This window comes from Falco punctatus (genome assembly GCF_963210335.1).
Source record: "Falco punctatus genome assembly, chromosome: 9".
NCBI lineage: Eukaryota > Metazoa > Chordata > Aves > Falconiformes > Falconidae > Falco > Falco punctatus.
Window position 1 is genome coordinate 37,180,680 of NC_137589.1, and position 27,101 is coordinate 37,207,780.

A 27,101-nucleotide genomic window follows, 5' to 3' on the forward strand; every position below is an offset into this window, starting at 1 on the left:
AATTTGTCACAAGAGGAATTTTAAAATATGCCAAGGTGCTTTTCACATCTTAGACTTGATCTTAGGTGCAGGAATATATTTTTAATTAGCCTTGGTTTATGTTTTCTGGATGAGCCACTTGGTGCAGCAGCTATTTAAAGTGTGACTAAATAGTGAGAATAAAAATGCACAAACTATTACTTACTTTCAAAAAAATATGTCTGACATATGACCTAAAATTTGCCCAAAAAACCTCCTGGCCATGGGCCACATATGTCTATCTGAAGCTGAAAATATTTTATTGTGATTTGTAGCACTGGGAATGGAAGCCTGGATTTATAACGGAAACAATCCCAACCACAGTTATGGCAGAGCTGCCACTGTCCCATTACAAACTGCCATTTTTTCCATGTTAATTTTTGTTTTTCTTTTTGCACCCTATATTCAGTGGAGAAAATCACATGTGCATTGGTTATGCAACTATTTCAATGAGCTGAGTTTCTTTCCATCAGTTTAATTTGGGTTTCCTGCAGCGCCCATCTCCGTAACATGTAGCATTGGGTACCACTACAAGATATCGTAAAACCGCTCCTGTGAGTTAGCTATTGGTAAACATGAACAGATGTTATGTAATGTACAAGGAGAGTATAATAATTATATTCTATCACATTTGGTTTCTGTTTTTTTCAGGAAAGGTGAGGGAGAAGTGGATATGTACAGAACCAAACGTGTAATTTGTGGAAGATTTGTAGACCCTTATTTTCCCATGTATAGCAGGTTGAAGGTCTGATTTTTAATCCAAATGGACTGTATATCTGCTTCTTCAAGACATCTTTAGAATCTTCCCAGCCACTTGGTTTCTGAAAGAATCAACTTCACCGGGATGCTGCGTTTGTTAAAACTGAGATTTAAAATCTACCCTGAAGAAGTGGGTGGAGTCACTTGGTCTGCCACCAAATTAACATGGAGTGCTCAAGGGGCTATAATGATCATACCAGAGCGACGCCTTTCCCGACATATGTATATGCTCCTGCAGAAGAGATTTGCAGAACCTCTCTCTATCAGCCTCCGAGGAGATGTCTTTTGGCTGAATACATTTCTAAACTAGACACACAGAACTTCCAAGAATGCCTCTTCCTTCGTTTTGTGGTTCTGATGCACGTTACCTCAAACCAAACCCCCAAATGTGAGTTGTACATTTTAGAGAAATTTATCGATATAATTTTATAACAACCACATGTATAATCATGGCATGGTCAGAGCTGCATTAACTGTTTTATATCATTTAATCTACATCTTATTGGGACTTAGATGATTCTGTGTTCCATTAGAAGCAGAACTATTTTGATAAGCACAGATAGTCACGAATAGTATGCAATATTCTTTGGACATATGTCTATGTTAAGAAACGTAGATCAATTAATATGTTTAAATCCTTTAAGTGCTGTAACACCAGCATGGTATTTTCTACACAATATAATTTCCTAGCAATAAAAATAAAATAAGCTTTCACTTTTCTTCTTTTTCTAGAGTGTTTTTCCTCACATATTTGACCAGATCTTATATAACTATCCCAATGTTCACTGAAATATATTTTGTATATGTTTTTTGCCAGTTACTCTTTCAGCTTGACTGCCTTGTATTCATTTCTCTCTTCAGTTAGAAAACTTGTTAATGTTGTACCATTTCCCACCCCAGATGGCCACTGATTCATGGAGATCACATACATCACTCACCTGTCTTTTATTATCAGACATAAGATTTTGTGTCCTGTTTGTCTCAGAGCAAAGTTACTATCCCACAGGTCACAGAAGAATTCCTCTGTGGCCTCCATAATCCTTTAATTTGGTCCAGTTCTGGTTTAGTCTCAGTTCTTTTGATTTCTATCATGAAAATATTCCACATCATAATAGTATGAGACAATTTCATAATCTTTCTCAAAAGATTTCCCCTCTCCATACCTATAAAATACTGCTTGCTCTAGCAAATACTATTGTCCCAGTTTTACTGGTGGGAAGCTAAGGTTGTGTTTAAGCTTCCTATCCAAGCTGCTGAAATAAGCACCAAGGCTACTTCCCAGTGACTGTAGAGAGAACCAGGATTCGGCAGTACTTGAGACTGTGTAGTCTAAATAACTCATGGCTTTCTCAAACCAAGATAGATGCCCGAGGCTGTTGCAGGCTGAATAGGGGTTACAGAGATGAAATATGTCTTCATACTAAACATTGAAACCCCAAACACTTAAAAGCAATGGGACTTCTAGGTTCAGTTTTCCAGTGTTCCAGAAGGCTTGAGATAGCATTGCTCAATCCTTACTCCTATCATCCATGGCAGCTTGAGTGCCACTGAGCAACCAAGCCATTCTCCCACAAGTAGGGGTATCTCTTCAGTGAAGATGTAGCTAAAATAAGCTGTCCAGGGCTTCACAAGGCATCCACAGCAGAAAAAAAGCATTGTTTCAAGGACCCACAACTCTCATGGTGGTGTCATAGCTGTTGCACCAACTCCTTGCACAGTGAAATCACTTCCCGATGCTGAAATACAGTAATTGGTTTTTCTTCCCTCCATCTCAGTGACCTGTTAGACATAAAACCAATCCTCTTCTCTTGTTCTTCTGGCCTGTTTGTCTTTACCTTCTTGCCCTTGCTAGTGTGTTTCCACTGGACCAAGCCTCCAGAGTCTTTTGGAATTTGCAGCTCCAGAGAAAGGACAGTACAAGCATGAGGAATACGTGCATATATACTGGCCTAGTGCATGGAGACATGTTGGAGCATCAGTAGAGCTTGGAGCTCCATCCAGACCCAGACTGGTGTCTGTGTAGCTATCCTAGCTTCGTGGCAGCTTAAAAAAGTATGTGATTTCCAGACCAGGGGTAGGTACTCCCTGCTGACTACCTGGACAGCTTTGACTGTATCACTGTGCTCCACAGGGCAGAAAGTAGGGCCAAAACCTCTCCTTCTCCTTGCTTCCCACCAACATCAGACCTGGCTGGGCCATCCACATGGCAATAGAGGGAGACCCACATGAGGGTGTTTTCCTGTGGAGTTTGTTGTGCATGCTGTTGTGGGCTGCAGTCCCTGCTCAAGCTGCATCTCATCCTAATTTTGCATCCACTTCCTTGGATATTTTCCTTGAATGCCTGTTTAGATTGCTCCAGATTCTTCTAGCAGAGTCACTCCAGAAGTATTATCATGAAAAGAAAAGCATTCAGGGGAACCGGGAGGAATTCAGACCAGTGAGTGTAAATATGTGATGTAAGCACATAATGAAATACTGTGGGTGTCCTTGAGTGACAGCAGATCAATGACAGTATCCTTCAGGAGAAAAAAAGCTTGGAAGAATTAAAGCCCAAGCTGTGCATACAGCTTTGTTAGGTTGTAAGATGTGCAGTCCCACCCCAGTTTTGAATGTGTTGTGGAAGTAAAATCCTTGTCTTAAACTACCAGCGTGTTTTTTCTCAGTCCCAAGTAATGATAAAGGCTTAGCTTAGCGACTTCAGAAATGGAACTGTTGAAATCTGTAGAGGTGCTGCACTGTTTTGTACACATATGCCTGCACTTTGCCAGCACTCTCGATATAAATGATTCCCAGATTTCCAATTGTATTTTGTTTATAGACACGTTTTGCTTATTGTAAATTGCATATGGTTTTACCTCTAACCCTGGGTCTGATCCTTTCGCAAAGAATTTGGCCAAGGAAAAGAATAGATGATCCACTATTTGTTAGCAGTTCATTATATATGTATGTATGTGTATGTGAATAGATATAGATATATGTCCATGGGACTCATACTGGGAGGTGCTGAGCTCTCTTAATCTCTTGTGAAGTCAACAGGAGTTGAGGGCACTCAGCACTTCCTAAAGGTGGTCAGAAAATAGCAGTTTTGGGCAACCTCTTGCTTGAGTTTTTCCTATCTAAAGTTGTTTTGTTTTTTTGGTTTTTTTTTTTTTGTTTTTTTTTTTTTTGTTTATTTTTTTAAAAAAGAGATAAGCTTCTTAGAGCCTTCCTTAAATGCTGGCACCTTGAGATTGTAACTATTTATGCTTTACCACTTTTTCACATGCAAAATGTGTTGCATGTTTTTTGTTGGAGTTTTAAGGATCAGATTGATGAAGGAGAGTTCAGAGCCAGACGTACAGTATAAGAGACAAAGGTTTAGTAATGAGTTCAAAATTTACAAAACACAGAAGCAAATATGGCTTTAATACATGATGTGACCCTTTATAAGGCTTGAAATTACTCTTCAAAAATCATTCTGGCTTGACTTCAGAGCCGAGTGGATTGTGGGATACCACAGATTGACTTTGAGTAGTGGGTTGGTATTGCAGGAATTTTTTAATTTCCTGTAACTCACAACAATTTTCTTCCAGTTAGACCTTATCCTGCTGCAGTGTATTTACTGAACAATTTAGTACAGTGTATAAGCCAGATCAGAGGCACATGCATGCACTCATACTCATACACACACACACACACACACACAAAGAAAATTAAAGTATTATTAGTAAAATTTAAAATTATTAAAAGAGAAAGGTTTGGTTGTGTTGATGTTTACATTTTTATGTGCATAAGATATTTAATATCTAACTAGTGATGTAAAGGGGAAGAAGAAACTTTGGACTGAAACATACTTTTTCTATTTTTAAGCAAATAAAAATGGTTCAAGTTGCATTAATGTATGAAAAATAATTTGGCAAATACTTGTTATTATTTTTTTAACAGCCTTTTAATTAGTTCTACAAACATATTTTTCAGAACCTCCCCAAAGATACCCAATGTACATGATTTAAAATAAAAAAAATATTTCCTTAAACTGACAAAACTGCTTATGTATTTATTAACAGTAAAACAGCACTAGAAGGATCCCTGCAGTTCAAGGGGAGAAATATTTCATATCACAGAACTCCATGTGCTCATTTCATTTCAATTGTCTCCCAGGTATTGCAGGGCAATTATTATAGCATATTTAAATGTAAAAAAATACAACCCAGAAGGTCTGTTATAATTCAACTAAAAACCCCTGACATGGATGAAAGCAATGTATTTAGGTCACTGGAACTTGAGATTTATATCAGCTATTGATTAAAAAAATCTTATTGGTGTGAATGGGCTATTGCAGCATATATGCATATATAGGTACACTGTAAAAGGGAACATATTATTTATAGGAGTGTACATTTACCAAGAAATCTAACATTGTTTACAAGTGATTTATATAGACACACATACACACACAATACATATGTATGTGAATTTATGGCATGCTTTATTCCTTATCTAAAATCTCCTAATGTCCAAGGAAAGCCTTTGCAATAATTGTAATTGAATTTGTACTGGGCCTTGAAGAAACGGCAAGTGAAGAGTGAATAGAACATCTGTATGTTGTGATTAAAATATGATTATATGACTGTATTATTGGAAGGAGAATGCTTGATTGAAAAGGAAGAAAAAAATACGGTATCTTTAAAAAACTTGCTTAAAACTGGCGATAGTAACGTTACCTAGCTGTACAAGTGGAAAATCAAAAGGTAGAAAAAGAAAAGTCTAAGATTCCCCCAAGTGAAATAATTAAATGTTTCTTTAACTTCTGGATGCCAAATAGGAAAAGATCATAACCTCTAGCATTTTAGAAAGCAGGATGTATGATGGGATTTATTAGTAGATACAGAGTAAATAACACTTATTAAATTTCAAGGTAACTTTATTTTCTGTTACCTACCAATGGAAAAGTCTCTTTTGAAATAACACTCATTAGAAATTGAAGGTTATACTGGCAAAACAGACTTGAATCCTTCAAAAATAGCCCCTAGTAAAAGTCATAGAAAGATCTGAAGCTAAGTCCATGACAAAAAAAAAATGAAATTTAATATGCAGGCAAACTTTTTAATATGTGAGCCAGACACAGAAATATTGGTACTCTTTGAAATGAGCAAGAATTTGATGAAACACTGAAGGGTTTCCTATATTTTATTTTATTGGACAGCAACAAGTAACCCAATGAAAGAATATCCTGTAATAGTGGAATGCTTCTCTATGTCAGCTCAGTACTCTAACAAGCGTATTTCCCTGCAACGCAGAAGAGTTGCTGAGTGACATGAGTTGTGTGTAAACTGCACCCTCAGTTCTTCACCTAAACCCCAGCTGGAGTTCTTCTATTGACTTAACGGGGCTTTGGATCAGGCTCCAAAATAATGAAGGGACAAATCCGTTGAAGTCTTTATTTATGTCTAGATTGTTTTCTCTCATCAAAGATTCCCCCGAGGCTCTTCCTTCTGCATTCTCCTGTGGAGAGTTTGCGCCTCCCCATAAATCAAGCTGCATCCTTGCTCCCTGGAATCTCATAGATGAAACCAGGATTTGGCTCTTTCCTGGTCCCATGGACTTCCTCACAGCTGCTCAGATTCCTCTTAATTCTTGGAGATGCTCAATTAAAGTGGGTCCTTGACTGTTGTGATGTTGCCATAACTAAAATAGCAGAGTCACTACGGGGAATCTGTGACTTCAGAAAAAAATGTCTAGTGCCAAACAAAATGGGAAAAATGAAGGGCTGTTTCTGCCTTCTTTGGACCTGCCTTGGCTTTTCTCTTGGATGATCCATCACTTGGATGGCCAGGTATCTTCACTTCCCAGGACAAGTGCTGTTTCACCATTAGAATATGAGAAAATGACATCCCATCTACCTGGCCACAGAAATCCAGGTATTTGCTGCATCCAGGCTGGATTATGGTCTTTGGCTGTGCATGAAATGGGTATTTGTCCTGCTCCAGGCTATGATCCCTATCGCCCTTCACAAGTACAAGGTCACTGCCCAGTGGATTCCAGTTTTAGGCTGCGGTCCTAATCTCTTAAGGTCCTAGCAAATCATCCCACAATCATGTAGAGTGCAAGCTGAATACATATCTAGGAATCATTTTGACAAATCTATCCCTTTGAAGACAAAAGAAGTCATGAAGCACCTGAGAACTAGGGCCAATGTTTTCTAAGAAGTCAAATTTATGGGGCAAATTCATTGAAAAAAATCAGGTAAATCCCAATTTTAAACTTTTATGGAGAATATTTCAGAGCTTTCTTCTTTTGGAAGATAGTAATGGTTGGCATAGTACTGAGTCTCCCTCTAATTCTTCCAAAAAAGACTGAGTTTACCTCCCTTTCTCCACATTGCTACTCTATTTGTTCAAGGAGGAGGAAATGCACAAAAGATATAGTTATTAATTTTGCAGGGAAAGCACTGTGATACCATAGTGCTGTATAATACATGTCTTGGGAATTTCTCAGAACCAGCTTTCTTTTGCTCTTGCTTGGATACATTCTGAGTGAGCCATTCCTCTTCTACAGGTGAGTTTTCCTATGGGCAGTCTCATATTAACCTATTCCTAAAGCAGAGTATGTATTTACATTGTACCTATGCGATATGACATATACGCAACACGGGTTTTAAAAAACCATTATCTGGCAAAAACTTGTGTGCTGTAATTTTAGCAATCTTCACATGAGCAACTCAGTGCATCCGAAAGACAAATGAGAACAAGGGAAAGGACTGTCAAATAGAGAAAGACCAGAACGTCAAGCTTCAAAAGAGGGGCTGCTCTTGTGCATAAGGCCTCGCATAAGCAATCAAGCAATCTGGATTCAATTCCCAGCCCTACCACAAATCTTTGGTGAAAGTACGAATAATGTGTTGGGTTTTTTTTTTTTTCTTTTTTTTTTCTTTTTTCCTGATGGTCTTTGTAAGGTTTTCAAAAGCATATGTGATGCTCCCTGCTCTTCTCTAGCAGTGAAAATGTGGGAGTATCATCAGCTGTGCTAACAAGTCAGTTTGACAGGTTGCTGTTGGATGAATATGCTGCTTCTGACGACAAGTGCACCAGCTTGCTTATGATTTTGGAGCTCTTGGAGAGTTCATTCAGTGGAGCATTTGGTTACAATCATTCCCTTTGAGTTAATCAGTATCTCCTGTCTACTGAGGCTGCAGTGCCAGGGCAGGAGAATGAGAGGATGTAGAAAAAGATGACTGAAAGAGATGACAATTCATACTTAGAAAGCTGTGTATTTAGTCCTGAGGGGTCCCCCGAACAGGGGAGCATCAGCTTTGTGATCACACTGGAGCTATGTTGCTAGTTTGGTATTTTAAGCAAACTCTCTCAGCCAGAGGCAGGTTCACAGTCAGGGAACAATGGGAGCAGAGGCTGCTTCACATTGCTAACATACCAGTGATGCCAATTTATGAATTCTTCTATAAATCTCTGGAGATACAAACCATCTGTAAAGAATAAAAAGACAACAACATTTATGCATTCGGTTACACATAAGAGGAACGAAGACGTTTTGTTTAGATAATTCCCATGAATTCAAGTCTCAGGAATCACTGACGGTGTGTCTTGTTTATGAGCTTTAAATAATGATGGCAAAGCAGAGTTTCCAGATAGCTACACAAACCCACAGATTAATAAGTGACTGCTTTCCGGTTTGTTTTTGTTACTGTGCCTTTTAAAAGGACAAGTTACACCCTATTTAATAAGCTAGCGGCTGAGCAGAAATAAAAGAGCTTATCTGCTAATTTAATTTTATCTCCTAAATCAAAAGCAGTTATTATAGGAGCATCAGTTAAGTCATAATGATGCATTTTTGCTTCTCGAAACTCCTTTATTAAAGAAGGAATAAACAATGAGGTATGTGATAGAGTTAGGGTATTTTCCAGGTCCTTTATCTTTGACCTTGGTGGTTATGTGTACCAAATATATCACAGGATTAGGCCTGAGAAAGTGAGGATTTGTCATTTTTAGTGATACTTAGAAGAATTTCCCAACTTGTGGGTACTGTTTTTCAATGCTTTGCCAGGTTTCAGGGACATAACCTATCTTTTATACCTCAGAATGACCTACTACCATGTCTAAATAGAAAAAGATGACCTGTCATCTGATTGACAAGGAATCAGAGCTACCACATGCTCTTTGCTTAAACCCAGAAAGTTAAAAAAAAAAAAGAAAGAGGAGGGAAAAATAAACATTTATGCTGGGGTTCAAATGAGTTGTGAACACGCTTCTAGAGCAGTGTTTGCTTACCTGAGCTGGAGCAGGAGTTCTGAATTGCTTCAGTGATATCGATGTACTTTAAAAGCCTTTTAGAGGAAAGCTTGGTTTGTAACAGAACTTCTCTCCTCTTCAGGGCAAGTTCCTCCCAGCCTGGCTTGCAGGAGTGCACCCCTCGGCTTTGCTACGTGCAGAAGCGAATACACCACTACTTCTCTGAAGGGGAAGAGAGGCTGACTCACTATCACACCTGTGCTATTTCTAATAATGAATGAAAAGCCCAAGATATTTAGCTTCACAATTATTTTCCCTTATTTTTCATCTATGTTCAAGACACTTTTGTCCTTGTACCCACAGTTTGCAATTATACAGCTGCATTGGTGGTAGCACCACTGTGATTTCTACCGGGTTGTCTTGCCATGCAGGTTAAGACACACGAAGCAAAGCTTTTTTTATTTTTTTGAAACTTTGCCTTAGCTATGTATATAACCGCTATGATTACTCTCTGAAAATTACACTGTCTTGCTGCAAGAGAACAAGGCCTATTATTTATCCTGTTCTTAGCTCAGGATGAGGCAGGGAATAAGCTCAGGGATCAGAGCGTACAATCACACATAAACCTTGAAGATTGTATGTAGACTTCAGCTTTTTGTGGTGTAGGGTAAATTCCCATTAATCCATAGAGCTGCGTGGCTTGCAGTTTGGCAGCTTTTGGTCAAGAAGCACTTAGGTCTAAGTGACTCTGGACACTGATCTTACGACTTAGCCAAGTACAATTAAAAACACTGATGTGAAGATAGATGGTGAAGGCGAGGCTATCCACTGGGGTCTAGGTGTCATGCCACCAGAAAAGCGGCAGAAGGAGTCTTTGCCGTAAGGAGTGACCTGGAAATCTCAGGCCATTAGTGTGACCCTGAGATCAGCTTTTCACAGCTTTACTGAGGAAGGCTATAAAAAGGACAAAAGGCTCCAGGCCACGAACGAGTGCAGATGTTAATGAAAACAAAAATCAGAAGTTGAAGCATAACCAATTTAACGCCTGTCTGAACTTGTACATGAGCTATCCACTTGCAAGGCGTGCAGCGAAAGCCTGTGACCTCATTTCCCCTGGCACTCGGGTACCAAGAGCGATTTCCTTGTGCCATCGCGCAGTAACCGGAAGCGCTCCCTTCCAAGTGATCACTTGCACAGATGCAAGTTATTTCCCAGTAACGCAGGCAGTAACATGTGTTGCCACTGCAGTTTGAAATGTCCATTAATTTAACAGTAAATCCCTTATCCCTGTAAAATGAAAACACCATATTCTACATGGACGGAGAAGAGTGTATAACTCTGCTTTTCAGATGTTAGAGCCTCCAGTGGACAATTGTTCACCAATTTCAATTTACACAGCTGGCTGTCTCATCCTGAAAAGATGCCTTAGGACTGAGAAAGCATGGAAAGTAAATTACCATCTCATTCCAAACAACATCATTTCCCTCTCCCCCAGGGCTAAAATTGAGGTATGTTAATACAACAATGTTAGGAAGTCAGCCCTGCTTCTGTTGGCACAACATTTGACCTATGTAAAGAGGCCAAAATTTTCTGAATCTGTAGAAATGAAGTTTTGTAGATACCAGATACCTGTTTGTCTTGCCCAAATATGATTATGAGGAAGGGACTGAATGAAGTACGCCAAGCAATGAAGCAATCAAAGTTTTCACTGCCATTGGAGTGAAAATTAAAACAACCCCGTCTTGCAGAGTTAAAACAAGCAAATGAAAAATGAAGTGGTTTCTGCTTTATGTTAAAAAAATTAAGCATGTTGAGGATTCTGTTCTCAAGTATTGACAATTTTTCATGTCCATGTAGTACAACAGTGGAAAATACTAAATGCAAGACAGTCCAAATCTATTTTTGACATTATCAACAATTGAAAGGGAATAATCTGACTCAGCAAGTTCAGTATTGCTAAGGGCACTTGAGCATGATGAGTTTATAATTTTGATGTTTGGTTTACAAGTTTGATTACTCAGTTAAATTATAGTTCAGAATAATTACCCCAGTTAATGCTCACACTACTACTGTGCTGAAAATACTAACAAAATGCACAGCCAAATGTTAAATCATGAGCCACATACGACAGCAAGAGGGAGATGAAAGCTGTGGCAGACACCCCCCCCCCCAGCCCAATACCACTCCTTTCATCCTTACTTCACTTATTTCTGTTGGATTATTTTAACATTTGTGAATTGTTTTCCAGAGCTATGGCATAATGGCAAGGAGTCTGGAATTCTTATAGTCTCAAGAAATATTGTAAAGTAATATGATTTTTCTATTAAAGTTTGATGCTTAGCAAAACTTCAGAATCCATTTAGAATTATGTTTTTCTGAATGATCAGAATTGTTTTCCTTTTTCCTGAAAGGGGCATGAGTCAAATAAACAACACGAAAGAGGATGCTGTTCCAAGGCTTGTTAGAAGCTAGCCCTCATATCCTATGGAAAGTTAAATGCTACTGGGAGGCTAACTCCCCTCTGCCTTTGAAAATCTCCAAAATTCGTATCTCAAGGCATAACACCAGCTATATCAGCACAGCCTAGTAGGTATCAAGTCTCAAGCAGACTTTACCAGAAGTGAAAGGACCTTTATTTTTTTTGGAGCAGTGCGAACAGAGGTTAGGCAATGGCTGCACAGATGAGTGCAGTTCAATATGGTCTCCTCAGGTGTGGGAATTAACATCCATCCGGCCCCAGAAGTGCTCTCCCTGCCCAGTTATAGGCTTAAGATGGGGCTGCCACGGCAGAACTGTGCAGAAAGATGTGCAAAACTAATTTCATTGGGATGAGGCAAAGAGAGGATGGTTAGATGGACTAGTGCTGAGAACACATCTCCTAGGAGGGACAGACACTGGTTCTGCCCTCAGCCCCTGTGTTTTATGGTAAGGTCTTACTGAACATGATCTATACAAATTCCTGGGGGCAGGACCTAGGAGTTTCCCCCACTCCTGCCCTCTCTAACCACCAGGCTATTGTACAAAAAGCTGGTGTGAGTAGGCAGCAGACACAGCCATCGTAAATACAAGGGGTGGCAATGCCATTTTGCGGCTGTATCTGCATCTAGCCTGGGGTACAGGGGCTGTGGGGCGATTCTGGGGGTGCACATAGCTACAGCCCAAAGCACGTGTGAGGGCTGAGTTCAACTGCAAGGCACTTCAAGAGGTCGGGTACTTCCAGCATCAGGCAGGCATTGGGTAAGCCATCTTTCTAATCACAATTTTGGACTTTGTCATCACTGTTGTACCTAGGACCTGCTGTGAATACATAAACTGTGTGGCTGATGCTCATAATTCCTGCAGAACACATGGGCGGATGCCTCTCACTCAGCTATGATCGTCCTCTTCCCTTCCCAGACTCCCATGAAAGCGTGAAAAGTGCAGTTATTCATGCACAATAAGGTGTGATCGTTATCGTGGTTTGTTTCTGCAAATGTTGTTAAAACAAGGCAATATCTGAAGCTCCACAAAAGATGTGCCTTTTTCATGCAAAGCATAACATTCCTAGCAAGTCGAATGCTGTGTCAGAACTGGGTAAGTCAGAATATTTCCACCATTTTAATGCATGTGCACACTCCCCCAGTATGAGATGTCTGTTTATTAGCCAAGGGGAATGCTATCAGCAAAATTCAATAGCTAGCATGGTTTATCGTCATCCTTTTTGCAAATGAAGTAGTCGTTTAAAAACTTGCATTAGCTATAGAAAGTTTGATTTTGTATTGACTTTTGCTCATATTTAAACCACCTCCTCCCTAAGGAAATTATCTTTAGTGATCTGCAAAACTTTGCCTACATTTGTATTGCTATGTAAATAACATTATAACAAGCACAACCCTGTAACCGAAGTGTGAAGCTTAAACCGAAGAATCAGTTATCAGGAGATATAGAACAGCTTACATTTTAAGACTACCCTCTCGAGATCTCTGATTGTCTCTAGAATCTCTCTCTCTCTCTCTCTCTCAGCTTCCAATTTTATGAGCAGAATTTGCAGAACACGGGAAAACAAAGTAATGAACAAAGGAGGTCCTGTGGCCTGGCGCGGGTGTAAAGTTCAAAAGGAGAGTATACAAATCCAGAATGTGACTACTCTAGAGACCATGTTACAAGTCTTTCCACTTACATAATATTTTGTTTCTGAACAACAGATTTTAATGGTCCTTCTCATAATAACTAAATATTTCATATGATGTAGAAAGTATGACCAAGAAGGAGAGAAAGTCAGAAGGTGAGGAGTACATCCAATGTGCTACTTTGAAAGAGATATATCTGCAGTCAGGACTCATTCTATACTGGACTTAGGCTACTGCCCTGCAAAACAACCAGTTATGCCCTAGGCTACTTCTTGATTGTGTGATACTTGATGGTGTAGTACTGACATCCACACAGTCATCACAGTAAGCAGAGATCAGCTGCAGAGTGCGATCCATTTCCTCTCTCATAATAGTAAGAAAAATGAAGACAAATGCAAAACTCCTATTTTCATGTGTCCAAGGAAATCCTTGGGCTTTTGCATGGCCTTTAGGGCATATGACAATTTTGGTATTGGTATTTTTTTGGGTACAATTCAGGGGTTTCACACAGGACAATAATTATTTCCATTAGTAAATGAATGCAAGAGGAAAGGACTTCCAACCATATAAACCTACACTATCCATATGTAATTTAAACTATTCATGTGACTTACATAGGGCTTTTGTGACCTTCTTGACATGCTGGTGCCTGTTCTACCATTAACTACTAACCTTCCAGCTCAAGAATGCTCATATCCAGGATTGTCTAGCTTCTCAGTTCTATGATATCCTGACCCAGAATAATGTTAACAACATTAATGTTTGGTGGAAGGAATAGACACAGAGATGCCTTCACAGCATGCCTGAGTTGGGACGGTAGTTCAGTCTAGCAGCCTCTGAGCTCAGGGCAACACTAAGTGCCTTTCCAGTGGCTTTCCAGGGAGTCATCTTGCAGTTCCTTAGCTCCTCAGAGAAAATAATGAACTGTCGTAGGGATATAACAAGGCAGCATGTGAGGATAAGGAACTCTGTTATGACAAAGAACAGCTTGAGGAGTAGAACTGGGAAGGGGCAGCTGCACGCAGAGGAAGGGCTTCTATATTGGAATGAATGAAAAAGGCATGGGAAGTATTCTGAAAGGTAAATACTGGGAATCAGGACAAACAGATCTCTGATTCACCCAGGTTTGTTACTATTGGAACAATGATAAATTGCTTTTAGGAGCCATCCTATATGTCCAGATCTTGCTTAAAGTGTGGCAGCTTGAGTTCAGTGGCCTTGGATTTGCCATTCCATGGTTTGGAATATTTAAATAGAAATCACTATGGTTTCTAGCTGTCCAAAATAGCTATGAGTACCCACAGGTTGCTACTGAATTGGGCATTACATGCTGAAAACCAACAACTGCTCTTTTATAGGGAAACAAGGTACAGTACTGAAATGGAGCATCCTAGAAAAAGCTGTGTGATGTTATTCTTCCCATCCATAGGGTTTGGTTCCATATTGCTTCTACTGAGACATACGTGGGTGGGCATGTGCAGATGGTAACATAAATCTGAACATCATCTCCCACTCCACCTGAACACTGTCCCCCCCCCCGTGCAGGCAGCCAAACCCAAGGTTTAGAAATAAATTAATGGCTAAGCACTCAGAAATCTGTACTCCTCATGTGTTTACATGCCGAGTCTGCCAATGCCTAGAAAGGCAGCCACCAACTATACAATTTTAATGATTGCTAGAAACATGGATATCTGATGATCTAAGCTTCATCTCCTGTAAATTAAAACACCATTTTCTGTAAATCAATCGAGTTTTCCATTCATGTTGAAAATGAGATATGATATCAAAAGCATAAAAAGCTCAAAAGGTATTAAGTGACCTTTATCACTCTGTCAGATGCGATCACCAAATTGATTCATTTTCTTCACCTGATACAGGCAGTAACTTCTAGAATAAATTGTAGTTACTGGGACCTTGGCTACAATTCCTTTCCTTGAATACAATAAAAACTAATGATTTAAGAGATGCTTGGAAAGTTCTCTTGCAACAGTGCCCATTGGGCCCTGATATGTCACACAGTGATTATGAAATTAGATCTTTGCAAACCTTCTACATGTACATGCATTGCACATAACGATTACCATTGTTTATAAACTTTTTTTCCTTAGCCCCACAGAATACATGATTCTCCTTCTCTCTTTTCTTCCTGGACTTCAGTTGACAGGCACCTAAACCCAAGTGTGAAACAGTACAGAACAGTAAAGGCACTGTGCAGGCTAGAGGCAATTCATGGGAGATTTTATGTATTTTTTCCTCATTTGACTGCATCTATTTAACCAGATATTTATCCATTATGAACTTTGGTACTTTTGTAGTAAGTCTGTGCTGTATATTTTATTTAAATTTCTCTGGCCACTGACTCTTGAGCTCAGGATAGTTCATGTTTAGCCTCAGACCAGCAGTAATTCTGCTGAGTTCCTAGAGCTCTGCTGAACCTCCAGAGACACCCACCGGTCCTGCTCAGCAGGATGTCTCCAGGACTGCATGGTGAACTGCACATATAGGGGTTGGCTAGAATCACAAGATCACAGGCCAGCAGTTGCCTTGATAGTTAGTTGGTGGCCTCCAGGGTGTCCTACCAAAGACACTGAGGTGGTAGCTACTGAAGAGTGGCTTCTGGAGTAAAACAATTGTGCTGAAATATGGAAAGGTAATTTTTCTTAACCGTATGCACAAAAAGTCGTATCAATGCCATTGCGTGCGTCAGTTAAGATGAGTACCTACCAGAGAAATGCCTGTCTGGTTCCTTTTTTTTTGGAAAGTCGGTCTGACTGAGCCCATTTCAGACAAGCATGAGCACGTCTGTGCCAGATTAGCCCCAGATGGGCAAACATCAATATTTCTACATCAGAGGCAGTGGCCAGAGGCACAGATCGTTTTGAGGGACCTGCCAAGAGCTACAAAGAAAACTCTCAGGCAACTTGTTGGAAGAGACTTTCCACCATCAAAGTCCAGACAAGGCCACCAGGACCCTCACAGTCTGTTTCTGGGAGAGCTCACAAATGAGGTGCCTGTTTCTCTCCCTCCAGGCACAATACCTACTTACAACCACCCCTTCTCCTGTGCAAACAGACACACCACACAGTTCAGAGGGAATGCCAGTGAGCCTTGAAAGGAGGTGTTAACAGTGAGAAGATTGATTATTTTCTGCCCAAAAGAACTACTGTTTCCCTATAATTTAGGTTTCAAGTTGCTTATTTCTGCCTGGACCGGGTTTCAAGAAAAGCTTCATGGTGCTCAAAATCAAGCCCTGTCTAACTGGCTAATTTATTTTTATAAAATCAAACAGCTGAAGCAAGGATTTTTTTTTTTTAGACTGGAGGCCTCTTCTTTATTCTTATTATTACTTCTATTATATATTAGACATCTGTAATCAACAGTACATATGAAGGGCTATTGTGAGATAATTTGTGTTGCTCTGCACTGTCTAGCCAGGCAGAGGGCAAAAGTTTAATGCAGTTTCATTACACTTAATGATTAATAAGGTCAGACACAGCTCCACACAAATTCAGATTATTATAACTTAATTAGGCCCTTAAAAAGATGATCAACCTAGCTTTCTGCTGTGTGTTTCAGGCCAACTTGTCCTTTCCTTTCAGTGAATAAGGTAATAAAAGCTACTTGCATTACTTTGCCAGGTGAAACTGTGGCATACAATTTTGCTATTGATGCCATATGGGGAAAAGACAGCATTGGAAAGCACGAACTGCAACATCACCAGTGCATTGTCCCAACCCTTCAAGCTCTGCTTTACAACATCAGGAAGGACATTACCCACCTCTTGTGAGATTACAAACCAACTCCTGCTACATGTGAAAGAGGGACAGCAGGGTGGTAATCAAGTGCTCAGAAGCATATTTTGTCCCCTTGTGCATCCCCATGGTGGTACAGCCTGTAATTGCATAGTCACACACTATTTTTTTTCATAAACATGTGGCCTTATTCAGGGAATCTATTAAACAGTTACTAAGTCCTATATTTTGCTTATTGAACGTGGGTCCCATATCTAATTTACTGTACCCCATTCAAATTACTCTATGAAGTGACTGATGAAGGCCCTTGGAGGCAAGCCTGTGGCATTCATGCTCGCTGTGGTCAGTAAGTGCTTCACAAACACCAATGAATGTGTTTGCAGAGTGCACCTGGGAGAGGAGAGGGTGCTTCACGAACATGAACTGAAGTGCTGAAGTCCACTAATTTGGGTTACTGGTCCAAAAGGTCTGAATTTGCAGATGACACTAGAACTACACAACACGTTTGGTGCCTGAAGCACAGCTCCTCTCCATGCCAGTTGCAAATCAGTGTGTGCCGTAGTTTTGCAGGTTGGGCTTGGTCCCACATTGGGCACCCAGACAATGAGGAATCAAACATAGTGACCACCTCGGACAACAAATTCTCAGTTGTCTAGTATCCTCTCAGGATGCTGTACAGGACAGCAAGCAGAGCGTGCCCTTTTCTTGGGTACCTCACTGGCATTAAGTCTAAGACCATTGCTCCTCTTCCTGCCTTGCCCCTTGCCCTGCAAGCAGGCACATTCCTCCTTCCTTCAGTAAACAGTCCCAATTTGTCCTCTGAGTAAGTTAGGGATCTTGAGGAAAAAATAACATCACTTAGTTACAGATTGTATTGTTCTGTCTATGCACGTGACATTACACCCTGCAGGCAACTTTAATCCTGACTTTTCTCAATATTAGAAAGTTCACATTTACTTCATATTCCAACACAGCTTCTTGGCACACATTTTCTTATTTTCTATTAAGGTAAAATGAGAAAAAAATAATCCAGAAATTGCCAAACCCATGCCTCTTCTTCAGTCACCTTTGTTTTAATGACTACGCTGTCATCCTTGAACAGCTTTTCCAAACTCTCTGCCCCTGTGCCTGCACCTCCAACCTCTTTCTACTTTCCTTTGTGGCTCTGAATGTTACAGTTGAATTTCAGTGTGCCTGGGCCAAGCACTCAGGGGTGAGGCATGTGGGAGAACTGCCTGTGTGGTCCAGTCTCCAGCACTGGATCCCAACATATTTTTTGGCACCTCTGAGTCAAAGGTGAGGGGATGTTCAGCTCAGTGGTGGGATGGAAGGCACCTTGCACAGGTGAAACACATAGCTGTTAAAATCTAAGTCTGCAGTGGTGTGTGTTTGTGACTTTTTGAAGGCTTGAAACTTGTCCCAAATAGGCATGTCTTTTCTCAAGGACAATAAAAGATGCTTTGCTTCCTTCCTCTCACTTTATCTAAATTTCATGCTCCAAAACATATGAAAGCTTCCTTGCCCTCCCTCTGATGTGAATGGTAGTGGCTGAAATAAATAGGTTATTTTCTAGAAGCAGGCACGTAGCGCACACAAATTCAGTCCAAATTGTTCAAATCCACCAAAGTTAAAAAAAAGAAGAAAGATAACAAACTGAAAAAAAAAGTTTCTTACATTAGGAATTGCCAAGTTGTCTAAACAAGACGTGGCTAGCCCAAACTACAATGTCGGAATACGTACATATATAGTGTTATAGGGATAAATACTGTCAAGTCATTATCAGTGCACAATGAATGAAATTTAATAAAGTTAAATTAACCCATCCATCTACCCTTGCAGATTTCCAAATGTTATATACTAATTTCCATGTTCCTCTTTGACACTGAATTTTTAGAAGAACTAATTCAGAGAAATGGTTCTTTATATAAAATTTAATCATAGCTTTTCAATAAGTGTGTAATATTTTTAAAGAAATAAAATGGGATGTGATCTACATTTTTGATTAACTAGCAAAAATGCTTATAGGCTTTATCCTGATAGAGCTTGATTCCTTAAGCTACACATTATGGGATGTTAATTAAATGACAGTAATGTGTAACACAGCTTCTGTTTTTAATTTATACAGGCTTCATATTTTTTCCACACTGAAGGGATATTCTTACCTTAAAAGCAAAGCAGTTCTGTGAGTGGCAGAGCTGATGAAACTTGGTTTCCTCTTAAGACTCGTGACCGTGGGCTGAGCTCATCCCTGTGGATCGCAGAGCATCCATTGGGAACATACACCTGCTACAGCCTTCCCTGGCATGAGGCACTGGCAGCAGAGTGGGGATTTACTGAAACAGTGCTAAGGCTGTTTTGGCTCTGCTGCTTAGGGAATTGCATTTGCTGAGGGTTTCTGGACACCTAGAAATGCCAGACCTTGCTGAAGGGGTGCAGATCAGATACACACAGAAGGTCTGACCTGCTTTGGACACAGGTACTCACTAGATTTTTGGGGCATCTAACACACTGCCACTGGCAGAAGCATGTCACAGCAGAACATGTCTATTTTACTGGTTGCAAATGCAGCTCAAGAACCCACAGCCAGTTCCTGGTGGTGCTCGTCGCATGATTTTTTCTGGTATTTCCTACATAGCAAGAGGGGAGCCCTTTTGGCACGTTCCTCCACCAAGTGCAGCCCTGGCGGTAGGCTGGCCTGCATCCCTTCCTGTAGAATCTGCCTCCTCCAGATCCCTCAGCTAGCAGGACATACTTTTCACATCACTTCTACTCTGCTGCCAGATGAGCTTGAACTGACTGGTGACTGCAAAATTTCCAAGGGATCATTGAATGACAGGCAAGCAGGGAATACACAGAGCTTGGGAAAGTGTGTAAGCCAAACTAGGAACATACCTCCGGTTTTACATCTGAGATAAGGAAATGTGTTTTCCTATGTTATTCATGCCAGGCTTATTTATTTTGACTCTTCAGCAGCATTTTAAGGTACTCAGACTGCCTAAAGTTAAACACCTGAAACCCAGCCATTTCAGCACCGATGACAGGGAGCCTTTGAAGTCCAGTCTCTTACCAGTGGCACTGGGGTTCAGTGTCCTTTGTTAAGTGGTGGATCCCTCACATCAGGTCAGTGAGACCCTATCTTGTGGGCATTGAGTGGGATGCTACTCCTTTTGAATTTTATCAGAAGTCATCACGAAGAGCCGTGTTGATGTTCAGTGTCACTTGCCACTAGTCAAGTGAGGACCCAAGCACGTGGAGGTCTCTGTCCATGTCTGGGGTGAAATGTGTAGCTCCATTTGCTCAACTTCTTTCTCATGCCCATAATAGGGGAAATAAAAAAGCAAACCCAAACAATCCTGCTGTCCCCCAAGGTGTAAACATCAAGAAAGGCAAACTGTCATCTTTTAAAATGATTTTGGAAACTGAATTTATGTCATAGATTTGAAGGTTAATATTTAAGACAATATGACATCCATCAGTTTCACAAACCACAGACCTAGTCACGTTTCAAGCTGAAGTTATCCTTTTAGAAATGTGTCCCAGCATGGGAAACAGTGTTTAGGCAAGTGTTTTAAAAAACAACATGGAAATGAGAGCATGCTGCTGAATGGATCAAATGATATGTTCAGTGCGCTGAAATATGTTCTCAGTGCTATATTGAAGAGAAATCTAGACAGAAATCCAAATGAAATCTTTGGGTAGTCTGTGGCCATTTAGAAGAAACGTTCTCTTCTTGGAAGCAGTGCCATGTATTAGGTTGCTTGTTAATCTAAATTCAAATGTCCTTAATTATGCTAATTTTTTCCTGGCAGATAATTAAAAAGAAGATTTTTAATGAGTTAGATGTCTTAAGATCCTAGAGAGAAGGAAATAAAGGGAGAGAGAGGCTGGTAGAAAAGCTAAATAAAACAAAACTCAGACCTAAGATGCATTCAGTTCCACATTCCCCCTGTCACTTAGTAGGCAGCTTAATTTCCTTCTGTTGTCCTTTGACAACATTTCCCGACTATGTGCACCCGTTGTCATTTATTTGTACTTTTGACTATGACCTATTTGGGGCAGAGACAATCTTTTTCCTCTGTGTGCAGAACAAGGGAGTCCTGGGTTAGAGCCTGCACATTTGCAGTCTACAGGAGAAATAATGCCAGAGACTTGTTCCTGCAGATGAAATCCTGACCCACTTTGGAACTGATCACTCTACAGCACTTTTATCCTTCCTTGCCAACATTGTTTTTAAAAGACTTGGTCTCTGACCTATTTTCACACTGATTTCTGTGCTAGTGAGGCTTCTATCCTTTAAATTGTTGGATACTTGTTTATGTAAATACAGCACAAATTTTGCTAACCAAACAAGATACATCAGTTTTGCTGGCAAGAGGCTGTTTTTGTATTGGAAACTGAGGTGTAGGTAATAGAAATATTAATTGGGCTGAGGTGGAGGTACTAAAACTAAGGAAAAATGTATTTACAGTCTGGGAAATAGCAAACTGGCATGAGAAAACAACCTCCTGTAGAGTCTTTAAACCACAGTTTGAGCTAAATACTCAACATCACAGATACAAGTGGAGAAGAAATTTTAGGGCAGGGTTTTGGGTCACAGTTTTGCTTCTGCCAGTTCTGAAGACAGCAGCCAGAAATTTCCAGTACAACCATGCAAAACACTAGGATAAGCATATCTTGAGCACCCTGAGAACCAGACACGTGCCGTCTCTGCCCGGATCTCAGCAACCAGATAATCCTCCTTACAAAAGCTGCTACCTCAACAGGTGCTGGTAGCCCCTGCTGTCTTCATTAAGGAGCCAAAGACTATGTGATTATGAAAACTAAACACTCACTTATCCCTAGGTGAAGTTCAACTGGGTTACAACGGCAAAGGGCGGCTGGCAGAGGAGGCATCACTATTGTACTTGCTCTCCGGACTTCATCCTGCAGTACTGTTAACCCAGCACTTTTCACAGCGCTAATCCCTAATTCAGCAAAACACCGAAGCCCCCGCTTTGAGAGGAGGGAGAGTGAAAGGAAAAATAAATCTGTGAAAGATATTGAAATTTTTCAGAAGTAATTGTTAGGCACTGAACTGCTGCGTGCAAATAACTGTATTTCTTATACAGCTAATTGTTGATAAATTAATTGTGTATATATGCGTATACATACATACATGCACACACGTATATATTCCTTTCCAAATAATAAACCAAACATAAGTTACTCAGAGATCTCCTCGTATGCAAGTTTTCTGCAGGTTAGGTTAGCTATAAATGAAAAGGACCACTAAATAAATAAATAAAAGGCTTTGTTCAGTTGTATCTCCAGCAGGGATATGACTGTTCATTATGAATAGGGGCTGAAGGCTTCACTGCTCTGTAGTTTATAAATACTAATGAGTGACATATTGAGAAAAATTGTACCTACAAAAGCAAAGTCTTCTGCCATGCAAATCAGGCCCCAATTCCCCACAGATAAGGATCTTTTTGATGGAACACATGCAAAATCTACAGCTCTTAATTCTTTCATTAGTATTCCAGGCAGACGATTGCCAAATAACAGGGAAAACTGTCTGAATTGCTGTGTCTGAAACCTAATATTGATTTGTTTAATAGTGTCAGGAAGTCAAAATTCACAAATCTCCTGTCGATTGTTTATGAGGCAGTTAGCACAGAATTGGATGCCCCTGCTTAATTAATAACTCATTACTGAAATTTGATTATATGCTTGAATGGTTTAAATGGGCTCTAATTCAGTATCTGCAAAGCAGTGTTGCAACAAAGTAAAATGGATCTAAAAGCTTGTTTTTTAACACTATTGCTGTCTGTATTTCATGATCTCCATCAGTGAAGAAGATGTTGACATAGTTGCTAAGGCAGACCTCGTAGTACATTAATAATTGACACAAAAACGTGTTATTCTAATTATGTTATGAACTGAATCCCAGCTAAATCATTCAAAGGATACTTTAAGAGAAATGGCACTGATATGGAAAAAAGGAACTCTAAACGTAATTTTTTAGCATGCAATTTATTTATCAATAATGAAAATAGGGGTAACAACAATATTTCTACCGTGGACCTTAATTCTGAAGCATCCTAGGAATTCAGGTTTGTATGTCTAAGGGGCATGAGCTCTTCAGTGACTTAGATGCTCTTGGAATTCCTATCCACCATATTTTATGCTGTTCCTGGCACTTTCTCATCTCTAGTACTGAGGGAAGAAACACTCCAGGTGTAATTTTGAAGCTCTGAACTTCACTTAATGAACCTTTCCCTATTTTCAGCATCTGACTATGATAAAATTTCACCATCAGGGATTCCCCTCTCCCCATTCTTGTCTTTGAAAAACCAGAACAAAATAGATAAAAAATACAGGTTCGTGCACATTTTTGAGATACGGAGAACCAGAATGACCTGTGTCTAAGGGCTAGGTAATCAGGATACACATTTCTGGCAACACCGGGAATCCCCAGTTTTCATTAACTATAAAAAGAATTATTTTTTTGTTGGAATGTTGGAAATGGGTTTGTCTTTGTCTGCTGTTAACATATCTGTTAAAAAGAAAATCAGCCCACAGGTATGCTCTTTGCTGTGAGAAGGACCCAAGCATGTGCTTAAACATGTTATTGAACGGCCGTCTGGGGTCTGGTCAAAAAGCAGAAGCTTTAGCACATTAGTCATGCGATGCTACTTGTTTGGCATCTTTCTCCTGGCTCCCAGGATTATCTCCAGCCCAAGTAACGGTCCTTGACAGACTGTTGGTGCTCAGGGTCTCATGCACGTTCTTCACAGCTGACACCCTGTGGGGTTACTGGGTCTGCAGGAGTTTTCCTTATTTGCAAGATGAATTCCGCTGCATTCCACCAAGCTCCTGCTACAGCCGGTGCTCACTCCCCACAGGATGGAGGCATGCTCCAGGGTGACTAATGTATATATCATGAATAATGATTGGCAAATAGTTGAAAATTAAGAGCTCACAAGCAACCCACTGTCTGAATATTACATGTACAGACTCTTCTACCAAGTTCAAGATGCTCGTTTCGCCAAAAAACAGTAAAAAATTAATAATTAATAAGATGCAAGCAGATATGTTCAGCTGGCTCCAATAGGAGAAATCAGTGAAATGCTTTGGGAGAAGGTGTTCTCATGAGAATGCCAGGTGTGGTTGGCCTTAATGAAAAGGTTTACATAATTGGGGCAGTTTTAGAGCAACCTAGAAGGTGAACACTGAGCTGGTCAAAACTGGCCCTGGAGGCAAGAACTTGACCCATAGCAATAATAAATGGCATAATTTCTCCGAAGTCTGTGAAGCTGAGGATTTCAGCTCAGATCCTAAAAGCAACTTAATCCTTCAATCAATAAAATATACTTCTCTAAATATCCCCGAGGAACTGGACCTTGGAACTTAGACCTTGATCCACATGATGTGTTAACATCTGCTTAGGATATGCTTTTTCAGATACTTCTATAAAGAATAACCTTCTAAGGACTTGCAAACTGTTGCAGCTAAACTGAGTATCTCTCAGACCAATAAACAGACCTGTCTGATGAGCAAATACAAATGTCCTAAAATAAATCTATCTATGCAAGAATAAAAATAAAAAGCAATTGGCAAATCTAACCAAAATAAAACTGACTGAAGTATGTAAGTGCAAAATATTACTTAATATGTTAATTGAATTTTAACCTGTGGGCACTTTGAGGACAAAAAAAGGCAGCAAATGACTGCAAGTTTGCCCAGAACCGCCTGTAATCTTGTGCAGATGAATAAGCAGCGAGGTACCGTCCAGGTACGCTGGGGTCAGTGACTGTGCCTGGCACAGGAGCTGAACCCCCAGGTATAAACTGCGCTTACATTTTGTGACAAAGCCTCAAGTGCCCTTCTCTGAAAATGTGAATTACAATATGTCCTACCTTATAAAATTGCAAAATATTTATTAAGCTCTTCTTCTCTCACAGCCTTTCTTGCGTGTTCTTGTGTGGGCAGGGGAAGGGATTTCTGATGTCATTGTTTGGGAAAGGTATCAACCCTGGTAGATTTAGCAAAAAGATTTTAGAAAAACAGAACCCCCACCGCCCCCCCCCCAAAAAAAAAAAAAAAAAAAATTGAGTTCTACCCCTTTCATATGGTCTTTCCAGCCTTGGGACTGGGAAGTGCTGCAGGGTTAACCTCCCATACTCTGTCACTAAGCACCATCCTTTTTCTTCCAGCAAGATATTAGTGCTATTTCAGGTTATCTGAAGCATTTGAAAACGGTTGTGTATTTATCATAAGTAGAGCCCATCAACATTAAATCAACAGATTTACTTTTAAAATATCATCTTTGCACTATCCTTATGTTATATTTTTTTTAAAAGGCTGTCATTTTTCTGCCTTTTACAGACGGGTTTTAATGACATGCCATACAGACTTTTTCCATTTGAGTTTCTGATAACTAGAACATTATTATAATTGTTTAGCCTGTAGATTGCTTTAGCAGTTTAAGATGGAGATTATTTTAAATTTCCACTCTTACATAACCGAGCATATTATCAGCACTAAACTGTGAAACAGTTATTAATGATAACCAACAATAAGTAATGCCATCAGGAGTTCATTTTTCAAGCAAAAAGGAATTGCTGTACGTTTTCATGCATGCAGTCATTAACAATGTTGTAGTTCACAGGTTTGCTAACTTTTCCCAGTGACGGGTAACTTTCACAATTAATTTGAGTTAAATAATTAATCCTGGGCAACTAAGAACCTTTTTGAACCATAATTAAAGAAAAAAAAATACCTTTTAAGCAATGTTTTAACTTGTGCTAAACAGCAGTCTCAGGAAGAATGCCGATTTCTTTCTGCTGTGGGCCTATTTGTCAAACTGCTATTAAGAATTTTCAGTTATAAAAAAAATAAATATGGAGTGAACCTTTATTTTTTTCCTCTAATTTATTACGCTTGATTACGCAGCTGGAATGGGAAGGTAGCTGCTGTTTGTAGTTAAATAACTCCTCACAATTTCTTAAAGAAATGATCTTCAAAGCTTTAATGGGTCAGTGGCTCAAGTACAAAGGAAAGATTGATTTTCATACTCCCACTCTTTGTTCCCAAAGTTTAAAACAGACACGTTCTGGTAAATTAGTTTGTCTATGTTATTAATGGAAGAACTTATTAAACTCCCGTAAATACACGGTGGTATCTTACTTAAAACACAGAATGTATTTGCTTTGAAAAAAATACATGCTTAAAAGTAAACAGGGGTGTAATATTTTTATTCTGTTTCAGAAATACCTCAAAAGGCAGAAAGCAGGAGAATTGGGGGTTTGCAAAATGTATTAGGTATGCATAATGATGAATGGCACAAAGAGCGTAGGCTCGAGTCGATAGAAAATATGTTATTTGTGTTTAATGAAAAGCATTCGCATACAGGGTAAGTGGTAACGCTGTGGGGAGAATGACTACTTTAAGCAAGAAATATTGTCTGGGTGAAATAATTCTTTCATGCAAGGCTCATGTGCACATTCCCTGGCTGAGTGGAGGGAGGTTGTGCCGCTGGTGCAGGAATGATCCTGGGGTCAGGGCAGGCTCCAATATTGGCGGAAAAGAGAGTTGCTGTGAGAAAGGTTATTCAGCTCCACGCAGGGAGCAGCACTACTGCCGCATGAGGGTGATGAGGGGAGTGTTCCTTGGCTGATGTGAGCTGCCAGAGCTCCTTCTGCATCAGCTGAAGGTCTGCCCCAGGTTCATGTCTTCTCCTACACAAGCGGAGACACTTCTGATATATTCTTATGGCCTCTGAGGTCACCAAGTTTCCCCTGACGATCTGCCTGTCTGTAAAAGGATGTCTTACCACACTTAATCACCTTTTCGTTCACTCATCCAACAGTGTCTAGTTCTCCCCATGAATAAATCCCCCACACCTCACCAGTTCACTGGGAAGGACAGACCCTCAGGAATGTTCCCAGTTGACCCCATCAACAGCTACAGAGGTTACGGCATCAGGTGGCTTAGAAATTCACTACAAAGGCTGTTATCGGTGGTCAAACCGCCCCTTGAACCCGAGCTCACGCCACTGCTGTCTGCTGACGGAGGGATAAGCTGCCTGCGACAGGTTATGGAGATATTACCGGTGGGTCGATCAGCTAAATGGAGCTGGTCTGTGTGCTCTCCACTCCCACAGGAGGCAGTGAAACTTAGCCCCTGCTGCTGCTCTGTCTGCTCATAGTCCTGATGATGCCTCTCCCTGTAAGCTTTAGTTTGAAAACCAGAGCCCA